At 45.5% G+C, this 24,913-nt stretch overlaps 1 long non-coding RNA gene across 1 annotated transcript in view; it reads left to right on the top strand.

Moving 5' to 3' along the window:
- The window catches only part of LOC135387608 (uncharacterized), a 358,849-nt gene that overhangs the window by 100,057 nt on the left and 233,879 nt on the right, over nt 1-24,913 (top strand). Inside the window, exon 2 of the long non-coding RNA XR_010421233.1 lies at nt 17,910-18,004. This is a non-coding gene — a long non-coding RNA (uncharacterized LOC135387608). The remainder of the gene's footprint in view (nt 1-17,909; nt 18,005-24,913) is intronic.

Below are 24,913 nucleotides of genomic sequence, written 5' to 3'. Positions count from 1 at the left end.
TGTGTCGTGCGTTCTCCGATAGTTTCGTGAGAGGCTGAGTTTGTGTATCATGTCGTGTGGGCAGTTTAAACTTCCCGGACCTTCTACTAGTCAAAATACTAGTCAAGGTATACAAAAATATAAGAAGCAGAAAAAAAAGTAATAAGAGAAGCAATCAGAAGCAAGCCGAACGTCTAATGCTAACGCATTGTGTTCGCATTAGTTACATTAATCGCCCTCATTTTTTTTTTTTTTTCGGCGAGTGTCCAGTGGAGAGAAACAAGTGTTCTTAGAAGTATTCCGTCTTCGAGGACATCCTACACGTGTGTGAACCACGACTATGGCTATAGCTTACCATACCACGGCCTACCAGATTATACCGACCATGTCGCAACTGTCCTATAGAGGAGCTCGTTCGCACGATCCGCTAGCCGTGCTACACATAGGAGATCTACATCATGATTGGATAATGGAAATTTGAACGTGCAGAAGTGGACATACGACTACTGTCATATGTGTTCAGGCATATGTAGGCACAGTTCCCTTAGAAGTAGGCCCAGGACTCACATTCCACCAGGGCGTTAGTCGTGACGTTGCCCCACCTCTGTGAGGCAGACAGCGACGAGCTCTTTCATTAGCACCACCACCACCACCACCATACGACTACCGTAGCAGACGACAACAACAACAAACGCGTATAATGATGATGATAATCCATTTTAGAAAGAAGCACCTCCCGTGGGACATCCACCACCACTACAAATATACTACGGTAAGCTGAGGTACAAAGTATTCGTAGAAACTGAGGAAGCATTAAACGGGTCGATGAGTGGCGCCACCGCTATAGCTTCCAAATGCGGCGCTGGGAAAGGGTGTAAAATGGGTCATCATAAAGTAGGCAGTGGTGTGAACGTTGAAGCACGTATCGCCGCCTAGTGTCGGAGTTGGCAGCGGTGGACGAGCTGCCCTTCGACGTGGCCGTGCGGCCCACAATTCAAGCAAGAGGCGTTTCGTGCCCTATCTAATATCCCCAGGACGTTTTGAGACGGACACCAAGTTAGAGAGCTTACGGAACCCAGTGAAGAACAGTGGAACTCATAGCATCATCTGATATTTTGTGGCTTCGGGTGTACCTGGAAATAAACTGTTCGAAATCCCCGATGTAAAATAAGCTGCGGGAAATAAATGTTATCCGCCTATAAAATGCACAGTCGCACGCGGGAAAATGCCAACAGCGAACTTAGACTAACCTGGACATACGAATGCAAATACCGAACTTGGACTAACCTATTAATAAATTAACCAACATGCCGTTTCGTCGTGGCCACCCTGCTAAGCCTAACGGCCGCTAAAATGTGGCTTTTGTTCTCTAAAACTATTCGGACAGATATCGAAAACTTGACTGGTTAAATAGTGATATCCGATTTCCTCACTGTTTATTTTCGCACACTCGTGCGACAGTAACTCTACTCCTTCGTTGCCTTTGCTTTGGTCTTACTGGTTCACATTTTAATGATTAATATCCTAAAGTTTTTAGATTAATTCCTCCTACAATCCCACACTGTCGCTGAGCACTCTGCTTTAAGTGCCCTGAATTAGACTAATCCGCATTTGTGTAACCACCATCCCCATATTTTTCTATATATCCATTCAGTGGCTGCATGTCGCGAAAGAAGAGTAGTAGTTGTCATCACGTGGCTGGCTACAGAAATTATTTACCGTATACTACACTGTTAAAACAGAACTTCACCACATAGCACACTCCTACCCAACCACCATTCCGAATGATATCATTCCGTGCATTAATTTGTTGAAAATAGGAGGAGGCGCCTATCTGGGACAAGATAGTCTGTCTCAGGTAGGCGCCTCCCCCTGCTTTGAACAAATCATGACACAGAATGATATCATTCGGTATGATGGTTGGCTAGGAGCGTGCTATGTGGTGAAGTTCTGTTTTAACAGTGTACACTCTTAAAAATGAACTTCACCCCATAGCACGCTCCTAGCCAACCACCATCCCAAATGACAACGTTCTCGCCCCTGATTTGTTGAAAACGGGAGGAGGAGCCTATTTTGTGCCGTGCATAATGGACACAAAATAGGCTCCTCCTCCCGTTTTCAACAAATCAGGGGCGATAACGTTGTCATTCGGGGTGATGGTTGGCTAGGAGCGTGCTATGTGGTGAAGTTCTGTTTTAACAGTGTAGGAATAAGCAGAGCACCATAAGATTGATGCTTTCTTCCGTTCACGAAGTAAAATACAGCAAAAAGCACACGTTCCATTTCAGGTAATCCTATTCGTGTAACCCGTATGGACATATGCGACATTTCCATGTGTTATGATTGTACTCCGTCAGAACTTACCGTCACGGCTCATCACCGTCAACCCACCATTATCAACAACCCTCGCGGCTCAAGGCCTTGCTTTCTACACGGCCCATCCGCGATGCCATTAACGTTACGTTTAAAGGACTCTCTATTCCCATAAAGCGGCCAGTCTCTATGCAAACGTTGATCTTTCCTCGCTTTCATATTGGCCTTTCTACTCCGACATTGTGCCATACTACGAACATCACTTCCTCCTTTCCCTCACGTTCCGCCAAAACCGTGTTGACAGAGAAATGCTTTATCCATTCACGTTAAATGGAAGGTCCCGGAGCGTTTCCTCTGGATGTCGCATTGGAGGCCCTTTCGTATGCTTCTAGGCCTGCTATGCTATTAAAACATTCGTAGCACCGACATCTATCTTGTGATGCGCGTGAAGTTTTTGTTGGATGGAAACGCATTCTTTTTTTAGGGAATGATGACACCGTACAGGGCATCAGAGAGGACTCGCGCGGCAAATAAACAAAACGTGCCTCTCAAATAGTTGTACGTGGACCCGCAACAATAAGTTTATCCTTACACCATTACTTGAAACGCCGCGTGAGGGAAAGTGAAACCTTTTTATGCACCGTTGTCATCACGAAGCGGCTGTGATTATCACTCAACATCTTGTAACGGATCACTACCGCATGAAATAGGCCACCCATTACGCCCAAGCGGTACGCATGTGTTACGAACTTCTCGCGACAGGTATAGTACAGCCCACAAGCGAAACGAGCTTCAGCCGCTGGAACAACGCGTGCAAGAGCGAGTACCTGCTAGTTTCACACCGAAGAGATGTGTACCTCATGTATACCGCTTTTTCCCTGGCGCATGAACATGTCCTTCTCTACACGAGCTTGCATGGCTAGAGCCGACGTGCCCCTGACAGATGCCGCGTCCGTGGTCGGTGTGCTACTTCGCGCGGCGCCGGAACGCATCCGCGAACTTCGCTCAGCGAGGCGTCAAAAATGTGAGCGTCCGCGCCGCCGATCTGCCCATGCCAGATATCACAGGGGTGACACAAACCCGCCATTGTTGTAACTACCCTCAAGCGGGTGCCTTTGGCAAAACTGCCATCTTGTCCTGGTCGCACGTCATAGAAAACGTAATTTTGAGGTCATGTGACTTTGTTTACATGTCGTTTTGCCGCTTATCGACATATTTTCACCGTCATAACACCAACGGATGACCGTATTTTGCCAGCTGTAAACTATGCGGTGCTTCTTCCGCAACATGGTAGTCCATTTCACCTTAGTTTAAGTACATCGCATCGGCTCGGTAAGTCTTAACGCGTGGTCGTCATCACATCTTTGGAAGTTGTCAACAATACGAGGCTTTATATGTAAAACTGCGCGTTTTATTGCGAGATTATCGGATAAAAATAATTACCGTAATCGAAAAACATCCAAAACGTCGTCCAGAAACAACAACCGCATTGTTTACAAACGGTTTGGCCGCCGATCACTGGCCCCGCCATCTTTAAGGTCACGTGTGCCTTGAAGTTTGCTGTGACGTGCGACCAGGACCTGTCCAGGATGCATTGCGTTCGCCCAGCACGCTTTCGTCTACGGAGCAATACACTGGATTCCGGAAGCGTCAACTGCAGATGAACCAATCAAAGTGCTCTTCCGCTACGAATCTACGCCAGATCGTCTGCACGTGGTCGTCTGCTCTCGAGAATCATCCTCTTCTTGCAACTGGATGCTGTCGTCTGCTCGCTATTTCGCAAACTGCATCGTTAGAACGTGAGGCATTCTCCGCCAAGAAACGTGTTTTCCTTTCGCAGTAGTGAATATGCCCTTCGGTACGTTACTGGGCACATCTTTTCAGACAGTTGTTGGATTTAGTTGCAAATTTGTGACATGAAATGCACTTTTTCGAGCAACTGACTTCACTAAGCTTTCACCTTAGACCCTGGCAACAGTGACATCACAGCACTCGTTCAGGACGCCACCACTCAATCTGCCAACCCTTTCAGCGGCCACAAATCCACACTCATCACGTTTAAATAAATTTGTCTACACGCTTTCATCGGGCCTCATTTCACCACACCCACAACTGACGCTGAATTTCGCGTTACTTGAATAATAATCGTCCTGTAATAGTAAGCGTTCCTGTAATATTTTCATAAGCGATCCTGGAATATTTTCTCCCTCTCTTTTTAGTGAAACCTTTCTGCCGTCCTTTCTTTGTTCTAGCATAAGCGTTCTTCCGCTCAAATGCTCCCTATCAAATTACGAAGATAAAGTAAATTACGCGTAAGCACGCCGAGATAACGAGTATCGCATGATAAATGATCTTTAAAAACGTCTCAGCAGCCTCGACTGCAAAGCAAAGATAAGGGGTTGCAGCACTGGCCGGAGCTTCCAATAAATAGCAACTAAAGTGTGTGGGGGTGTGTGTGGAGGGTACCACATTAATTTAATCACGCTTCGAGTCCAAGTTCGATTAGCCTTGCGTCCACCGTTTATGCATGTGACGTTTCGAAATGTGTTGGTCATTCACGCTCAGGAGGTGGATCCTCTAGTCTGTTAACACTGTAAACGCAAAAGGAGCTGTTTGAAAAATAGCCAATTCATCTGGTCGTTGTAGTGCAGAAAAACTTGCACTGGCTCGAGTGCACATGTCACACAGCCGCTTCAATTCAGCCTCCCAAGCAGCACTGAATCTTGGACCAATATTGGTTGGTCATTGGAAGGATTGGTCGAATTTTGGACCAGCTTTGCCAATAGCCAGCCAATAATGGTTTCAGCATAAAAATATTTGTCCAACATTGCCAATTAGCAGCATATGTTGGCTATAAACGGGTAATGTTGGGCCAACATGTACCGCCAAGAACGAACCCATATTGTCTGGAAGATAGGAAGGTCGGCACTCATCATTGGCGTTATCACGAGAAAATTGGCACAATATGGGCAATATGGGAAGCGCACTGGTAATACGGGAATCCAACATTGGGCCGGGTTGCATTTACAAAATTGGGCCAATATTGGCATTACTAATTGGCAATATTGGCCCAGTCTGGGGCCAATATTGGCGTGTTGCCTGGGCTGCGTCGCGTCTCATTGGTCCTTCCGTACGCTCTTCGTTCGCTTCTAGCAGGGATCGGAACAGAAACTGGACCAGAACCGAAATATTTTTTCTTGCGTTGAGCCGAACCGAAACTGAACCGAAATAACTTTAGGCGGTTACCGATTCGCGAAACGGTTCAGACTCAGTGTGCGCTGTGAGAGATTGGAACTACAATTGACACAGTGGATTGAGCCGCGTTGCAAACAAATTCGAAACCGAAACTGAACGAAACAAAAAAACTGCAACCCAAGTGCTCGAGGTATTTCCTTCTAGCAGCTATTGCGTTCATTCAGTCGTGTTAGTTTGTTTTGTTTTGTCTTCCTTTTGGCAGTTCTTAGCTTCCTTGTATGCGATTTCTGTCGTCCAGCAACCCCCATTTTTGATTTTGGGTTGTGAAAATAACGGCCAGTCCCTGAGCAAGACGTAACAGGGTATATACGATGAGGGAACATAGAGAGTACAATATGCCACCGTAATGTTGCACCTGAAATGCAGATCTGTAACACGCAGTGTTGCAGTGGACCACTGCTGTGTCGACAACAACGAAAGTACGTCTGCGTTATATTTGAGAATCGCAAGGATGTGCTTTTTTTAACCCATGGCAATCTGCTCAAAATCACTTTCCTAAACCGGTTCGAACCGATATTTTTGCGCTGCTGTGGGGCGAACCCGAACCGAACCGAACAAAAAAAAACGGTTCCGATCCCTGGTTTCTAGGCTACACTGCACGAAAACGACCAGCTGAATTCGCAGCTGAGATAAGCCCCGTGGCGGAGAACACAAAAGCGGTGTCCCTTGAGGTACACCCGATATAACAGGTAATACATCAGATGAAAGGTTCTAATCTGAGATTTACTGTTTTCTCACACGAAAGAAATCTTTTAACCTGTTCAGTATTTTGCCATATTGCAGAAGGTTTGAAGAAGAGTTTGAACAAGGTAGTACACAATCGAACGCTTGGGAAACGCCCACGCATAGTATATTCTTGTCCATTCGGATTTATAACTAGGGAATGACTATGAAATCCTCAAGTGACGTTTCCACTGAGGGCGAACAAAGGTCGCCACGTGGAACACATGTAAGAATGGGTCGCTTACGTTCCCAGCAATACACCCATGTGTGTCAACACTGTCTATGCCTTCGGGGATTACCGCTGGAGGGTCACGATCCCGCAAAAAACAAACAAAAACAACAACAACAACAAAAAACAAAAAAGAGAGATTAGGAAAGGACTTAATAGACAAGAGGAGAAACAAAAACACCCGATGACACCCGAAGGCACAATTATCGCCCGATTTTTCCCCGAATTACAGATTTAAAAATAGCGCCCGATTTTTAGCCCCCGAATCTGAGAAGGGCATTCAACCCGAAAAAGTCACTCCCTATTTATAACTGGCGCGAAGTAATACGGCTGCAAAATAAAGCGAAACTGCTATGATTGCCTTTTTTGTGGTACCTTTAGACGGAACAGGTAACGCAAAGAACACCCGATATGTGTTCTAAATGTATTACGACGCCATAAGTAAGGCTTAACTCGTAATAAATCTTAGCGCCATAGGCTCATATTAACGCTAAAGGTAGCCCGTTGCGCGAGATAAAATTTACGGCTTTCTCTTTCGCCGAGAATTTTGAATAGGAACAAATTTATGGGGGCTTTTAACAACTGGTGCGGAGATACGATGGGTACGTAAGAAGGCTGCGGTAAAGAATTTCTGAATACCTCTCTTTAGGGGTGAATGACTGCAGCGAGGTGCATCGGTCACTGCTTGCTTGATTTATGAAATTCCTCTCATATATTGTGCCGTGCGTTTTAAGAACCGGAATGGATTTTGCGATGAGAAAATTTTAACTGAAGACTGAAAGCTCCATGGCGAATAAGACCAACTTTAAAGAACTGATGTTAAAGATGATGTTTCATCGTTAAAGACCAACTTTCTACAGGGCTATTTATTTTATATTTAACAGATTAAAAAAAGAAAAACTGTGACAGCAGCACCTGACGTCATGTTTGCGGGCTGGTTACGCGACCAGGCGGGCATCGTGTGGGAAACAGCATCTACGTACCGGACCAATAATTACCTAAAATGCATTAATTGACTTTCCAATTAGATGTTTTTGCGAAAATGCTAGACAGCAGAATTGGAGGCGACCATTATTTGAGTTCTCAAAAATCCTCTCTCTCCCAAAACTCCTGAAACAACGACGTAGTTTGAGATATAAATCGCCAGCCTTTGCTATGCAAATAGTAAATAAATAAATATATAAATAATAAAAAATAGTAAATAAATGAGGCGAAACCAGAACTACGCAGTTCTTGAGCACAGAAACGATATCGCTTCGGCTTACCTGGGTCGGAAAGCGGTCCCTCTGGAGCCAACGGATCAGCGTTTTATTCCAGTCAGCTCGATCGCTACAAAACACGTGACCGTCCGACGCGCACGCCCTTTCTCTCTTTTTCCGTTCGAGAAGCGCGTGGTTTCAGTTTCGGTTCATATCCATATCAAAATTTGGCGATGTATAGGTATCTTCCATTTGGCCTGCACCTCCGGCACTAGTTCAGTGGAGTGCCGATGTGGTGCAAGCGCGTGCGCCGCCGTGCAAGCGTAGGGTCAGCACTAGCACTTCCAAATCGAACAAGCGAGTGCAGGTGTGGTCTGCTGCCAGCACCGCGGTCACTGTCATGTTCTTTACGCTTGTCTTTCCTTTCATGTATACTGTTTGTCTGTCTTGTGTTTCATTCGCTTTACTAGTCATTGGTATAAGCGTTTGTTATGGCTCTGTATGCCTGTAAGCAGAATTGGAGCTGCTTGGTTCTGACAGTAACAACGAGTTGACGACGTATGCATTCTGTTTGAACATTACGAGTAAGTAGAGGAGACAAGCGAGCTGGGTGTATACGATTCAACGGAAACATCTCCTTGAGTATGAGGAACAAGAACGCAGGGGGGAACTAGACAGGACGGACACGGGACAAGAACCGACAACGACGTCTAGTTCCCCCCCTTCGTTGCTTCTCGGACTCAAGGAGATGTTTCCGTTGAAACTGTCGTCGTTGTCGGTTCTTATCCCGTGTCCGTCCTGTCTAGTTGCCCCCTTCGTTGCTCCTCAGACTCAAGGAGATGTTTCCGTTAAATCGCATTCTATTTGTTTGCGGGGAAAAAAAAAAGAACGATTCTCGGCCGCTCCAAAGCTTGCGCCTTTTTCCAACGCAGTAAAGACGAGTGTAATATGCTTTCCGTGCAGTCAAAAATTCGAATCATCCGTTCGGTAGGTCTCAGATATGACCGCATTATCGCTACCCACGTGTTTATCGCGACAATGCAACTGGAACACACATATCAAGGAACGGTCAGCGTTACAGACGTGTCGTCTGCTCCGCGCGCGCTCGTAGTGCACTTTCTATCGAGCAAGTGCAGCTCGGCCGTGAACTCGTACAGAAATAGTGCTGCACCGTTACAAAACGAGTACGAGAGTGCAGAAGGCACGAGCGGCACTGACAAAACGAATACAGAACTGCTGCACCGCCTGAACTAGTTCAACGAGTGCAGCCAAATCGAAGATACCTCTTATATCTCAAAGTACGTGCTCGTTTCAGCATGTTTAAAAAGAGGATTGATTTTAATAACTGCTAGCTTGAATTCGGCTATCTCGCATACCTCAACAACATCGAATTAACAAGTTAATTAATGAATTTTAGCTAATTATTGGTCCAGTACTTACATGCTCTTTCCCACAGGATTGTCGCCTGGCTGCACAATCCTCATGACTGTGACAACGGCATCTAGGTACCACTCATAGATTGATTATAAAAATTCTCTAAATGAAAAAAGCGAGAAGAAAAGCTGTTATACGAAAGAAATGAAAAGCTGTCATAACATGTATGTTCTTCGCAGTTGTGTATCGCAATTTCCGCATTACCCATTGTTCCTAACCAATTAGATAAGTCTAATTATCGAATTCTTGGTGCAACGGCCCAGGTGTCGATATTGGTACTTCGACAGAGGTACTTCCAACAAGATGCGCTCTGTGTGTCTTTTACTTTTTAATTATTTTCCGTCTTGCTGCATGTCAGTTGGGACAATAGGTATGATGATATGAAGGCTGCTAGCCACTTTTATTGGAGGACGTACTAGAGGCCTTAAAATGGCACGACAATTTCACCATGTATCAGTTCACTTCCAGCAAATCGTGAAAAGGCAAAAAAAAAAAGAACAGAAATCCGTTGAGCTCTTTAGAATTTATAAGTAGCATACGCACCATAATTAGCCTGGAGCTTCGTAGCGTCGTGTATATTGTTACGCAAATTTCTATTCTGCAGCTTTTCAATTTTCAAGCAGGGCGCGTACTTTGATGCATAATGTAAAAACCCCGAGACTAGGAAACACGAAGGGACAGACACAACACGAAGTCTCTTTCGAGACTTCGTGTTGTGTCTGTCCCTTCGTGTTCCCTATTCTCTGGGTTTTTACATTATGCATCATCTTCACCAGCTCGCTTGCTTCCTAGCCATTTTTTCATTGCGTATGAGTTCGAGTTCCGAAAAAACGGAAGTTATTACCCGATAGCTGAAGAAACTGGGTAGGGTATGGACAGTGCATTGGAGTGCACGAAATCTATCTTTGCTATATGTATATTGATTATGGAACCAAACAGAAATATTTGACGTGATTTTAAAACGCATAGTCGTATAGTGATGACTGATGAGACTTTGACTGTCGCCGTAATGGCACGGAAAGTAGCTAAGCCGAAACAGCGCAAGCAGGCTTCTTATTAGCCTCCTTAGCCTTAGCAGGCCTCCTCGGTGAGGTGTTAAAGGGGCACTAAAATGCAAAAACAAGTTCACCTCAAATCACGTTCCACGCTATGTTAATTTCGTGCTTGTTATCATAATTCAAAACTTTGGTTCCGTTACGGTGCTACAATCGAAATTATACCGGACTCTTTCTTGCTTCGGCGCTAAGCAGTGAACATCGTTACAGCTTGTGCATCGGTGTTTTTAGTAAATGCTGCGCGCGCGCGCGCGCGTACCACGCCATGGAGCAGTCCCGGTGAAAAACATAGCGCGCGTTGCGAAGCGGACTGGCGTCGCTGTCCGAAGGACGTGAAAATAGATGTTGTCGCGAGAACTGTTGTAGGCTACAATTCAGTGAATCGGTATTGAAAAATGAAGCAGTGCGCATCATGCCGCGCATATACGGAACACTACGATCGGACCCGTTCCAGATCCACACGGCCAAGATAGATAAGCGCGCGCTTATCCTGCTGTCTCATTGGATGCCGTCAATCTTTGCTTCCTGGGGATCCCATTCGTTGACGCCAAAGACGGCTCTGTTTTCACTGCGTTTTTCTTCTGAACGGTAGCGCTGTGTAAACTAATATTGCTTGTATTATACTAATTGAAACACGAACTTTCATTAGAGAGCAAGTTGTTTTTGCATTTTAGTGCCTCTTTAATGGGAGAGTTCCCTTCCCCTATGTCTGTCAGGTTTATTCGTAACGTTCTTTCAGCCTGGCCTCCAAGAAATAAGGTTCCGGTTCAGGTCTGCGATGAACCCGCTCCGCACCTGCCTCGCATTTATATCTCGCGATGTCTCGCGGCATTCTATACCGGTTGTTTCACCTAACGCCTCGAAAAATAGTATGGAAAAGTACGTTTGTCTGAAAATCACGCGGTCAACGCTACTCATCTCCAGGGACCTTTGGTCATGACTTCTGAGCACTTTTTTAAATAAATTTTTATGTCACGAAATTCGATTTTCTGAGTAGAACTCCGAAATTTGTCAAGCCAACCTCGCGTTTTTTTTTTCTTGCCAGAAACAGATTTACGAATTAACGAATTAACGGATTTACCCCATTTTGTTGCAAAATACATTCGCTACTGGAATGGTAGTAGCTGACGAAAAAAAGAAAGAAGCGAACACCATAGTTTTGAGGCTCGCAAATTATCAGCCTCATTCGGATTTCCGAAGGGAGCGATGCGAGGACGCCGTGGAAATGCCCTTTCACTTTTACTTTTCCAGGCTTCTGCTAGTAGCAATAGCATGGTTATAACGCAAAGTTATCCCACACAACAGTGAGGCAGGTTCAATTTCTCCTTCTGTTTATAAACAAACAAACAACAATGAGAAGGAAACAGTAAGAGGCGAGTCACCGTTTTCTTCTGCTTCATCTTGCATTAAATTCACGCAGAGCCGAGCTCTGCCGACACTGTGCGCGCCTCGAGACGACAGTTTTCGCATTTTGTTTTACCTATTACCATTGTAGTAGAAAGTGTACTTTGTTTTGCAATACAAGGGTGATAAATCCGACACGTGCTTTCAGTTTCTAAAAAAAAAATTAGACGTGAGGATGAGGGCAAATTTCGGAGTTCGATTTAGAAAATTCAATTTATCGCCACTTAAAATTGACAGAAGTGCAACGAAGTCTGGCAGAAGCTTCCCCGAGGTACAGAGCGCCGATTCCATAATTTTCTGACAAGTAGTTTTTAATGACTTTTTTTTTTAATGTTAAGTGAAACACCCTGTATGTCACGCAGTGCAAAACAACCGCTTCAGCGTAGCCGTCCGCTGCGCTCTCACATGCGGATGGATGGGCCTCAAACATTTGTTAGATGTCCGTTCTGCGCGAAGCGAGCGCTACTGAACTGGCTGGACGGTTCAAAGCCAACCTTCATGGAGAATAAGAAAAAAAAAACGAATAAAACAAATAAGGAGGGAGCTAAAACACGGACGGTATTTTTTTGCCCTGCAAAGAAAAATGGTTGTGTCCGTTTTTGAACTTCGTTCATGCCGTGCTGTGGTTCAGTATAAATCATACTCTTGCTAGTTTTTTTGTTGTGTGTTACTGGACTGAAGGAAAGCGCTGTTGTCATTTTATATTTTATTTTTCCAGTTTGGGAACCGTGTACTATTGTTGTGCGCGGAGTTGAAATTGGCAGTCCGCGGTTTTTTAGGTTCTTGTTTCTTTTTCTCTCTCTCTCTCTCTCTCTCTCTCTCTTTCTCGTTTTTGTTTGCTGGACATTCCTTGAGTCGATGAGCGGGGAATGAGTTGCAGCTGAAATCGAATTTAAGTGCTCGTGGGATGCATGTGTGGGTGAAGGGCCGAGGCAAGATCAAAGAACGTGCGTGGCTATCTTTTTATTCGAAATACTGTGTGTACAATTATTAGTCAAGTCCTATTTTTGAGCTACTACAACACTGGAGGATAATGGGTTCCAGGTAGCCTCACGTTTCATTCTAGTCAAATCTTCGATCTGCAGTTAATTTTCATATTTTTTCTCAATACGTTTCTTGCGATCCTGTTGACTATTTGTAACAAAATGTTTGATGGTTCTGTGATTACGTCCGAATATCTTAGCAATTTCAAGAGTGCTGCATCCCCATGAAAGGCTTTTTAGAATATTCGACTTACTTTTTTCTTAAAACCAAACCAAACCATATTCGACTTTTCAGAGTCAGTTAAATCTCTTTTGTGTGTGTGTGTGTGTGTGTATTTTGCCCGAAGAAAAGAAGCTGCCTAATAGTTATGCACATGAGAGAACTGATGTTCTGAGGCTGGAACAACATAGAAGGGACAAATGCATACAAAGCCTCAAATTGCCTAAGAAATTAACGAAGAAAGATGAAAGTCACTGAAAAGGTTAGCCAGCTGCAGGACTCGAACCCACATCTTCTGGATTGCCGGTCCAGGGCTCTACCAATTGAGCGAAGCTAACACACTGCGAACAAGTTGTGCACACCTTGACATATAAGACGTGCATCTCTTTAGGCCACGCTCTCCCTCACACACACACCCTTGTACAAATACACATCACCTGATAAGCTTAAATCCGATAAGCATTCAGGTTTATAGAGTTCGAAGTCGAAGTTGCTTATCGGAAGTTGGAAAATATGCATAAAAATGATGCGGTCAAAATACTCACTTGCCTAGTATTTGTGCACACAGTACTAACTGTGACAGAAAAAATGAACACAAAAACTAGTACCGTAATTTCACGCGTATAAGCCGCACTGCAGATAAGCCGCAGGACGCGTTTTTTGGGACGTTTTGAAAATTTTCTGGCAGATAAGCCGCACCCGCAGATAAGCCGCGGGCAATACGAGACGACTGATTTGTGCGACAAAGGAGACCATAGAGAAGGCCATAAACCCTGTGGTCCATACTCCGGGATCGGCACAGTGTACAACAGAGGAGGTCAGTTCTGGAGTTCTACCAAGATCGGATTGTGCCCTTGTCGGGTGTTTTTCGTGGACTGATGGGTCAGTGATCTTCCAGAAGACGTGAATCACTGTCACCACTTTCCTTAAAGCTGCTTGGGGGAATGCACCAGGAAGATCAATCTACTCGAATGTGGACCCGTCCCTGTTACGCACTGTTCGTGCATCGGCAGGGCAGTGCTGTTCCAGAGACACTGTCGGCCCTTTCGTTAAAATCGCCGTATGAGGAAAATACCAGGAAAAAATAGTCATCAGATAAGCCGCACCGGTGGATAAGCCGCAGGGCGCCCGTGAGAAAAAAAAATCGCGCATAAGCCGCGGCTAATACGCGTGAAAATACGGGTACTCTGGTCAGAACAGCAAGTAGCGTCAAACCCAGATATATATATACTGTCATTACTAAGGCAGAAACTGAAGATGTACTAAATAGATGTACTGAAGATCCAACTAAATAGTGTAATGGTGTAACCTAACCTGTCCAAAGCAAAAAAAAAGTCCTACTACCGATCTCGGTGGTTCAGGTGGCAACGTATTTGCGTACGTGCACATAATTCAGATGGTTGATGCTGGCGAACAAAATAAAAGGAAGCGTTGTTAATGTAGAGAAAGAATTCTGATGGTAATATATTGTTTAGGACACGGTTGTCTAAAATCTCCAGCCCGCGGCGGAGCGATGCCCTATCGGCGACGTCGCGCACGAAGGAACTATACCAATACCTTCCGCGAGGGGAGGCCGCGCTCAACTGCTCTCCCTGTTTAGATGACGTCGAGTATGCTATAGTTGTCACGTCCTATCCCTTTTGTGTCAGGGTGGGCTTTGGCACTTCACCTTCACAGGAGTCGGACAAAAATAAACGAAAAACATAAACAAACAAAAAAAATCGAGAAAAAATTGTATCTCTTCTTGTTTTCACTGGTTGCGCTCCACGTTGCGCTCCTTGCGCCTTCTCCAACCCAGTAGGCGGCGCTTCGTGATTTCCACTTCCGCCGTTTCCGCTCTCCTGGGCACTGCTGGCCAGGGATCGGAACCGGAACTGAACCCGAACCGAAAACCGGAAAAAAAACGTTATTTTCTGACGAACCCGAACCGAACCGGAACTGAACAAAAAAAAATTCATACGGCTACCGATTCATGGAATCGGTTCCGAGGTGAAATAATTGTACTACTGACCGACCCTTTTTTGACTCACCTGAAACGGGTATCTCACGCCTTTCTCAACCGGGTACGGGGAGCGTAATCTCGCTTTCATGTAGCAAAATTACTGCCCATGAACCGGTTAAACCGGGACCGAAAAAGTAATGGTTCCAATCCCTGTAAATGTCCCGACCGCTGACCGATTTTTTTTTGTTTGTGTATGTGCGAGGGGTGTTCTCCCTGAGCCGAACCCGAACCGAACCGATATACCTGAACCGGTTCAAGCTGATAATTTCGGTTCAGTATAGCTAAACCCGAACCGAACCAATATGCCTGAACCCGAACCTGAACCGGACCGAAAAAAATACCGGTTCCGATCCCTGCTGCTGGCTCTGCCTCGTGCGTCATGGCGTGGTTGTGGAGGAGGAGGAGGAGTGTCGTTGGGAGGAACCCGAGAGGTCTGCCTGCCTGATTAGGCGGCATGTTTCTCGGGAAGGGAAAGCTGGTGGAGAGGAGGAGAGGAAAGGGTGAAGTGGAAGACCGAGCGGAATCCGCTCGGGGGGAGGATAGCTGCGTCCATGGGCCGACTTCAGGGGAACCGTGCCGGCATACGCCTATTACACATCTGAGGGAAACCCAGGAAAAACCCCAGACGGCACAGCCGGCCCGCGGATTCGAACCGCGGACCTCCCAGTCTCCAAGCGCACGCGTTACCGCTGCGCCACCGGAGCTGGTGGCGTGGTTGTGATGGGTGCTTTCCCGAGTATTGTGCTGGAGTTCGCTGTCGGTGTTGCTCTTGGAGTCGCCTTTGGCCTCTGGCGTGAAGCAGAGCGTGGCCTCCCCTCGGAGACTGTATTGGTATAGTTCCTTCGTGCGAGACATCGCCTATAGGGGACTGCTCGACCACGGGCTGGAGATTTTAAACAACCGTGTCCCAAACAATACCTGTGTGGTGGACGTAGTATGGTTACGTGAAGCACCATTTGTAGATGAACCCCAAGTAAAACATGGGCATTTTGACCCAAAAAAATGTGGTAGCATCTCTGCTGACTTTTCTCAATTCTGCAGATTCGGGCGTGGCTGAGGACGGGGCAACTTTGCGAAGTTGTAAGCTGGGACATTCATGAACGGTATTTGCTGGAAATTCATTTAATTTCCCATGTGGCGGGGCACAACATCCATTTCAAAATAAGTGTAAAGTAAATAAAGTCACTCTGTACCGAACAGTTTTCGTAAGAAACGCGTCGAGCTTGTTGAGTGGTACACAAGACACAGAAGGGTTCCACTCTGCATATAGGGGGCTGTCACTACTGAGTTCATTAGGCGAATTCATCATGCAAGCCAATCAGCGAGACCTCCACTGACTTTCTTCCCCACAATGAGCGCTTTGAGTCAGCGCGTTGTACACGCTTGAAGCTATCCCTCGCTGCATCTCATTTTGCCTTATCTCACGGCTCACTGGCTGGCAAGCCGATAAGCCCTTTTGCCCAGACAATCACGTACAAAACAGGCGCTCGTTTCGAAATCAATTAACAGCCCCTTGCCAAGGAACATCCGGTGTTCGCGCCTCTCCCTCTAATGGCATCAATTAGATGCGGGCCAAAGAAAAAGGTTGAAAGGGGGAGACAAAGGTTCCTACGAGAGACAGCGACGCCACCTGCCGTTAGAAGACGGCGGAGGTTAAGTGAAAAACTGATAAGGATTGATCATGCCGTCGAGAAGGTCGGTGAATAGAATGGAATAAAATATATCTTTACAAAAGTGGGTACATCCACATAATGTAGTCTCATGCGTTGATGATTAAATGTGAACGCGAATAGAGAGCTATTTTTTTAAGAATTGGAAATTGTTTTGAAATCCTGCACGATTTACGGGACTAACGGATCAGTGTTATCGGCCGTAATTAGAAGTTTCTTTTGGTAAACTTTTGCGGTGCGCTCGCACCTTCTCTTTGTGTGTGTGTGTGTTTGTTCCTGTTTTCTGTGGGTTTTTTTTTCTGTTTTTGTTTCTGTTTTATTTTTCTGGTTTTTCGTGGGTAGCAGAATTCCCTTGCGCGAATTCAACCTCCCCTTGTTATTTAACCAACCACAACAACAATTACAAGTTTCTGGTGAACATCGCACCGCAGACAACGCCATAATAAGCATATGCATGGATTCTGGGTGAAATACGCATGTGCTCTGTGTATGACTTCAGTTCTACAACGTAGAGTGTTCTCCTGCGATAGAGGGGGGGGGGGGGGGGGGGTAACGTTGGGTAGACTGGTTGCTCGGGGGAGAGGGAAGTTGGGGGAAGGGGAAGGATAGCATGACGTTTTTTCGCAAGTATATACTGCATATATTAGATGCAGTTCACCTGTTCTTTTTTTTTTGTGTGTGTGTGTCTTTTTGTGATGTCGAGCGCGGATGATACCGAAATCAATAACGGGTGTACATACTGGATCAATCCACGCGAAAACATTGGGCCTTACTCGATAAAACACTGTGAAATGGGTACGGATGCTTTGTGGAGCGAAATATTGTCGCCCCTCAAGCAGGCTTGTATATGACTAAGGTATTTCTACTCAAGTTACTCTATCTTAAACACTTTTTGGGAGTAATTTGGTACCTTAAAATACTTTTTAAAAAGTCAGTATTTGGTATCCTTTTTGGCAGTAAATTGTACTCATTTCTTCATTTACTCCTCAGATACGCAGTTTCATCTCTCTCTCTCTCTCTCTCTTTTTTTCGGAAGACAGGATGGTCGAGAAGAATATTAACTGCCTGTTTTGGCTGGGCGTTATGTGACTTACATGCGCGTGCATTTAATCTAAGATATGCCGGGGTACCTCTGCACTTCTGCGGCATAGACCGCACAAGCGAGGGCTGCGGCTTAGGTGCATAGTGGCAGAAGGACAATATGTCGGCGTGAAGGGAATGCTGGTGGATGCTCGTGGCCAATAGAAGCCAGGGGAGAGCATAGAGTCATTGTTAGCGAGGGTGGCAATAAATGTTCATAATTGAAGTGACCAGTTGATTAAAACAATTTAACATTTTAACAATTAATAACGAAATGTTCACACGACGTGCGTTAATTCGCAATAAAATGTAATTGCATAAACGTCGTAGCACCCCACTAATCCCCGCTCTTCCTAATTGCAGGAAATTTACTCAGTATACGGATTAACCATCAGCTGGCATAGAAGGCGACATGCAAGAAACATGCTTCCAACAGGACGGCAGGACGAAAGAAAAATGTAAGTGACTTAACAAAGGGATGTATCGGAAGCTGCTCAAATGTCGCGTGACAGTCGTGCACGAATGAATGCGAGACTGTGACTATGAAAACTGCGAGACACGCGAAAAAGAGAGACGGCAAGAGAGGGAGAAACAGACTAGAGGCGAAAGGGATGATCCCGTATCTTTGCGCTCGAATGAGATGTCTAAACGGTCCATCGACCTTGCTCAGTTCCTTCTGACGTCGCATGCCTTCTTTCTTCGCCGTTTCGTTTATCTATACTTATTCTTTCTTCTTTAGATATAGGTTATATGTATATGTACTGACCTCGACGAAACGTCGCAAGTAATGCCATGCAGCACATCTCACCATCCTCGAGGCAGCTCGGTATTGGTTGGGAAAAGGAAAGACATGTTCTCTTTTGTTGGAGTGTATGTGTTGTTGTGTATGTTTGCGCATGCATAGTTCTGTGCGCCACCACGAAACACGAACGACAAAAAAAAGCTTGCCGTCCGAGACGCGAGAACAGTTTCTGGCAGATCGGATTTGATGCGTTTACGAACCGAACGGAGAAAGATAATTAAGTGCCGTGATCCTGCCGCTTGGGACGCCTGTTCGTTACTGGGCTAGATATATTTCTTTCCTATATGTTATATTTCTCTATATCTATATCTAGATCTATTTCTCTATATATTTCTCTATTTTTCCGAGATGAGCAGGTGTCGAATGAAATGGTCAAGAGTACGAACAATAAAAAATCAAAACGCTGCTGGTTCTTCCGGTATGCTGCTACGGATGACACAGTCCGACGCGCCATTTCGGACTCGCAATGTACTCTCAGTACACGACTGACTGTTTGCAAACGATATACGTCACAACGGCAGATGTCCCGACCCGCCGCTGGCAAAAGAAAGGGAAGGACCTCGATATTCCCGGTTGCGAAATCCCTGGTCTCAAAATTCACGTTCTCAAAACAAGGAAAATCAAGGAGAATGTTCCATTGCTTCGCAAGATGATATGCCGTGTTTAAAAACACGATATCACTATTTAACCACTCAAATTCACGGGCATTCGATGTGTGATAATTAACGCAGAGTGGGAGGGGGATATGATTATTATCTTTAAAAAAAGTAGGGAAAGGGCAAGAGTGGGCCAGTTGGTATGACAGTTGGTAGGGTTTCGATGTCTGTCCAAGTCTTTTTTGCGAACGAAAGCCACACTTTAGCGGCCGTTAGGCTTAGCTGGGCAGACACGACGGAACAGCACGTTGGTTAGTTTATTATTACGTTAGTCCAAGTTCGGTGTTTCCATATTTATGTCCAGGTTAGTCTAAGTTCGCTGTTGGCAGTCTCCCGCGCGTGACTATGCATTTTATAGTCAGATAACATTTATTTACAGTATAGTTTATTTTGAAACGGGGGTTTCGATCATTTGATTTCGAGGCACACCCGAAGAAAGCTATGTGCGTTTTGCGGCCACCGACGACACGCGCGTTGTTTTGATGGTTGTTTCCGATTATGGCGTGCGCTTGTTTTGCCAACCACTGTTGCCAACGATCCACCCGGCCCAGCAGGGTGGCCAAAGTGACGTGAGGGTAGCCAAGAATAGGGGAGTACCGAGCTTTCAAGGGGGAAGAGATATATGTATAGGTGGACACATGTTTGTGGGTGTATGCATGGGTAACCGTGCTGTACTGGAGAATCTCAGATATTTCAGGGGGCTGCCAAAAACCAGAGGGGAGAGAGTGGGGAAGTCTCTGACGCACGTGCTCCTTTTTGGTCATTTCTGGTCATACATTTTATGTAGGATTTCGCCACTTGTAGAGTTAGCTCGGGCGCTGTTCGTGTGCCAATAGGTTGAAACAAAAAAATCATTGTCCAACATGGTCGCGCTAGAGCATTCCAACAATACTTGCATGAGGAAAGATGCGTGTATGTTCGTGCGCGGGTGAATGTTGGCAAGCTTTATTGTCCTGTGGGGATGCTACTGCACTTGACCTTAGCGGATGCGATGCACGCGCGTGGCACAACAACAACAACAACAACAAAAACGACGACAACAACAAATAGATCATGACTATGGCCTGGGGGGATTCACCGCTGGAGAGCAGTACACTACCCCATTACACGCGAAACATGACATGTGAGATATGAAAACGAAGTTGCGTGCAAGTACAACACTTGAACTGTCCTCCACTGGCTGCGCAGCGCTACGTCGCACAAAAGGAAGGTGGAGAAAGAAACACATGAAAGAAGCGCCAGTGGTCCTTGAGATGCAGGGGAGGACCCTACAGCGTCTGGAGCAAGCCAGAAGACAAGAGGAACTCCAAGAACATCAGAAGACCTCGACGGTGTTGCACATGGTTCTGACATGGGCGAAGAATTGCAGCCAGGTTGAACGTCTGTCGGCTAGCACCACTCAGCTGAGCACGGAGTTGCCGTCTCTCCGTTTCGTAGAGCTTGTATTCTATTAGGACGTGCTCAATGCTTGCTACGACGCCACATGTGGAGCATAGGCTGCTGTCACGGTATCCGATCCGGTACTTGAATTGGGGAGTGAAGGCTACATTGAGACGAAGCCTGTGCAGGAGGGACGTAAAATAGCGTGGCAAACGGTCTGGAACTGAGAAGGACAAAGTTGGATCCACCGAATACATGAGAGACAAGTCAGTGATGTCCCGACTCCACTGCTGGCGAGCTAGTGGCTGAATGAGCTCATTCAGAAGTGATCTCTTGTCTCCTCTTGATAACTCTATTGATACAACCGTCCGAGACTGTTCGGGAGCCGTTGCCGCTCTGTCGGCCTCTTCGTAACCACTGCAGTGATATATGATGACCGTGATCGCTTAGACGCTGAATTTGATGGAGTATATCAGTGACAACTGGGGCGAGCTGTCCACGTATCCCCATGTTGGCTATACATTGAAGAGCAGCCTTTGAATCTTAGTAGACGACCCAGGTCCGCGGATCGTCACACGACGTCTTGCGCAGAAACAACAGGATAGCATATAGCTCAACCGACGTTGATGATGTGCGGTGTGAGAGACGGTATCCATGCGACACACCGTCAGTTGGGAGAACAAATGCAGACGGTGAACATTCATGACTGGTGGATCTGTCAGCGAAAACTGCAGTGTGGTCAGTATATCGACTATGCATCATATCCGCTGCAAGCTGTTTCAGAACTCATGTAGGCACTTGGTTTCGTTTGACGTTAAGACCAGGAATTGACAATGCGATCGATGGTACTGGAAGCGACCACGGAATCGTCGTGGACACCACTGATTTTGCAGATAACGGGGGAACCTTAGGTTTCACTTCCATGAAACAGTTCTATGCATTACTTTGCTTCCGGCGCGACAAACTTTTGCTATTAGTGGATGGCGGCGGTGGTGAGCTCTGAGGCGCAAGTAATGGCGAATGGTCTCCCTCTGCCGTAAGACTTCAATGGGTATTTCGCGGGCTTCTGCTATCACCATCCGCGTTTCCGCAGCTCCGCGTAGCACAAGGTGCTGTTGGAGGCTGCGATTTTGTGCTCTTATGGTGCACTAGTCTTCTAAACCGAAAGTGTGTTTTCAGGAAACATCGGGTCTAGCCCCATCGAGATGAAAATCGATTCATGGTGTGGATATTAAGTAAAATGAGGTTTTATTCGAGAAAGAGGTCAGCACCAGCATGCACATTGCCAAGGATCAACTGTAAAAAAACCCCGAAAATCCTGCCAACTGTGTCGTCGACAATTTAATGAGTGGCATTTTGATCAATTTTGTGCTGTTGCACGCGAACTATATTCCGCTTTGCCGGCCCCTGTGCTTCTGCCTTGGTTAGCGTTTTCTTTTCTTTTAATGTCGAGGTTCCATCTTCTCAAGAATGGGAGGCATCACTACGTCCGCTATGAGCCTTTTGCTGCTTTAATCTCACGAAGAATCCCGCCCTGCATCGACCTTGCAGGCGAGAACATACGTGAGGTTCCTTTCCATTCGCGGGGCTTTCACCGTAAATTCGATTCCTTTACGCCTAGCAGAAAGAAGTAATGATTTCGCTACCCGCCCGTGTTGTTTGCCAGTCCGGTCGCTGCTTCAATCCTGTTCTATTGGGTTATGAGATCTTCATAAATTAGTACGAAAGACAGCCGAGCCTTTCTTTTTTTCGCCCCTTTGCTCCTTTGCGGAACAGCAGAAGCCGTTGGTTGACGAGATCAATATCTTCTCTTCGTTTTTCCATCCCTCCTTCTCTCAGCTATTCGCTTTTTCATCTTTGTGACCGTACATATTGGTTTTAGATACTGGTGCAAAGTAAACAGTACTCAAAGGTAATAATATTACGCGTGTGAAAGGAACTTCTGACCTGTTTCATGTGTACTTTCTCGTCCACTCCATTCTTTAACTTTAATTCCCTACGGACTGAAGACGCTGCGCGGAGAGCAAGTAATATTTGAGCATTGCTTTTCTAAACTCGATTTTCTTTTAGAGATTGCCTTTTTTGTCGTTTTATGTTTATTTGTTGACTCCCAATGGAAAGCAATGTATTGTCATTCTTACTGACTTTCGAAACTGCGCTTTTTCTTCAAAATCTCCGCGCCTTGCGACACGTGGTCAATACTGCCCGTATTGAATCAATACTGCCTCGAAGGGAGAGCTACAACAATTGATGTACTTTGAGAGTCTCCCCAGCTATGGCAGTTTCCCCGTGCAGTTCCCACTTACGGTTTCAGATAAATAAGATAACGCTAGATAAGTCTTAAGATTGCGATAAGCAATGGCTTGCTGCGCAGGCTTCGTGTTGGTGCACGCTGTCCATACATGGGGGCTATATGATTGACTGTGTATTGGACAAGAAAGAACGAAAGAGCATAACGTTTCCTTTCTTTTCTTTCTTTTTTTTTTTTTTTGAAGCTCCATTCACGAACACCGCTACAGAAGCAGATAATTTACCTTCTACACTTTGAGTGTAAAAATGGTGGTGAAGAACGTAAAGAGGAAATTTGGCCTCTTCGTTCTCGAATATCCAGGAGACTGCCAGATGATGGTGATGTGATAAAAAAGGGGGCTGGGGAAACACAAATGGAGAAGTGATCTGGACAAATTGCGTCGGAAACATATTTTATTTCCCGGTTTTTTCGATATTTCTCACTTTGAATGTGTCACTCACTCACTCACTCACTCACTCATTCATTATTATTGTTATTTATTTATTTATTTGTTATAAATAAATAATTTATGTATTTATTTGTGTTCAGGTGCCCGCCGAGAACTCGAGCCTAAAGAAGAATATTAAGAAATTAAGAAAACGTTACAGACGAACAATACAAAAAGAAAGCAAAGTGTCATAGAGCATCGTAAAACATAACAGAGACGAAACTTAAATCATGTTATATAGCAGAAGGACCATTGCCGCATTGTGGTGCCATAACTTTACCCGCGTGGAAAGCGCAAGTATTGCAATACGCGTGTGTTTTATTTACACATTTTGTACTGTACTACGCTGCTACGCTTATAAGAGTTACAATGTACCACTGCGAAACGAAAATAATGAGAGCTGAGCGTATAATTAAATTTCTTCAAGCTGGTTCGTCCGTGTAGCTTTCGCAGCTACCACGATTTATCAGAACTACAACGTTGTTGCAACAACGCAGAAGGGACGGAAAAGGTACAGGATACTCCTCACAAGGCGGTAGCCATTAAATTTTCACTGCTGCGCCATTCACGTCATATGTAAACGGCTACCATTTTTTGTTTTCGAGGCAACACGCGACCGTTATAACGAGAATGATAAATGGCCAGGTGCTAAATTACTGTGCATGACACACCTAACAACACTTGTAAGCGGTAATGTGGGAATCTGCGAAGAAACATAGAATTATATATCTCGCCGTTGTAGCGACAGCCTGTGGGAACCTAAGAGCTACATGATGTAGCGTGTTTGTTGCAGCGAGCGCGGTTTTCATTTAATTCATTTGAAATTGTTAGAAGAGTAATTTGTAACTCTCGGCAATCTTTCCACGCACTCCAGGGAAACTCTTCAGAACATGTGGAAATCACGATCCTTTCCAATGAGGAAGGAGAACACTTTACCAGAGACGTGGGGAAAAAAAATTCTGAAAACAGCCTCTCTTTCTCTGTTTACGACACTCTACAGCCACAGCGTCGTCAGAGCTGCCCCTTCTGTGTCGCGCATCGTTACCTTCTCAGCCTAACTAGAAATAATTCATTCAACCTACTTGAACTAACTTACAATCGACTTACTATGCAGAAAGGTAGAAAATTCAGCGGACGGGTAAGGCAACGTTAAGGGCAGAGATTCAGGAAGAGAGTCGCCGATAATTCGAGCAGAGCCTATTCTACTTTTTGGTCCGGTAGATTTTTAAAATACGGAGTGTTCTTTTTTATTCATTAGAATTTAATTCTCATCTTAATTTTTCCTGCTTATATATATATATATACTCATGCAACGATGCGACAGCACCAGAGGACACGTGTTTCGCCGTGTTTGCGGCTCGTCAGCTCTGGGTAGCTGCGCATCGTTCGGAATTGGCAAACCAGGGGTCACTCAGCGAGCGATATACACCTGGGAGGGTGACTGAGCACTCCTCAATGCCACAGTGCAAGCCAGTGAATTATAATGAGGGGAAAAAAGCCATTAAAGAAACAAGTAAATGACACTAGACATGTTTGAAATTCAAAATTACAGATTAAGATGGCTTCTATGGCTGCACGCAGAGAAACAGATACTCATGCAACGATGCGACAGCACCAGAGGACACGTGTTTCGCCGTGTTTGCGGCTCGTCAGCTCTGGGTAGCTGCGCATCGTTCGGAATTGGCAAACCAGGGGTCTCTCAGCGAGCGATATACACCTGGGAGGGTGACTGAGCACTCCTCAATGCCACAGTGCAAGCCAGTAAATTATAATGAGGGGGAAAAAGCCTTG

Source organism: Ornithodoros turicata, chromosome 3 (genome assembly GCF_037126465.1).
Source record: "Ornithodoros turicata isolate Travis chromosome 3, ASM3712646v1, whole genome shotgun sequence".
In the NCBI taxonomy this organism is placed as follows: domain Eukaryota; kingdom Metazoa; phylum Arthropoda; class Arachnida; order Ixodida; family Argasidae; genus Ornithodoros; species Ornithodoros turicata.
Note: the sequence above shows the minus strand (reverse complement) of the source record. Positions and strands in the feature narration are given on the sequence as shown.